The sequence below is a fragment of the Canis lupus genome, chromosome 26 (assembly GCF_003254725.2).
Source record: "Canis lupus dingo isolate Sandy chromosome 26, ASM325472v2, whole genome shotgun sequence".
Lineage (NCBI taxonomy): Eukaryota > Metazoa > Chordata > Mammalia > Carnivora > Canidae > Canis > Canis lupus.
The window spans coordinates 27,931,195-27,931,724 of NC_064268.1; positions in this window are offsets into that span (position 1 = coordinate 27,931,195).

A 530-nucleotide genomic window follows, 5' to 3' on the forward strand; every position below is an offset into this window, starting at 1 on the left:
CCCGAAAGACAATTTTTAAAGGATTTTATTCATTTATTTGACAAAGCACAGGCAGTGGGGAGGAGCAGAGGGAGAAGGAGAAGCAGGCTCCTCGCTGAACTGGGAGCTTGATGTGGGGCCTGAGATCATGACCTGTACCAAAGTCAGATGCTTAACCAACTGAGCCACTCAGGAGCTCCTGGAAAAATTTCTTCTATACTTTTGTTTGTCTTCTATAGTTAGACATACATTCAATATTTTTATTTTTATTTTTTGGTGGGTAGCAAAGCAAGGTCTATTGAGCAATAGTAAAGTTTATTGAATGATGGAGTACAAAGCTCCCAAAGAGGGGACCCAAGCAGGTTGCCCTTAAAAGCTTTTATTTTTAAGTAATCGCTACACTCAACATGAGGTTTGAACTCATGACCCCAAGATCAAGAGTCACACACTCTAACAACTGAGCCAGCCAGGTGCCCCTAAACATACATTTGCTGTTAAACTCAGTAATTCATTTACCCAAAAGAAATGAAAACATTCTTCTACACAACAAC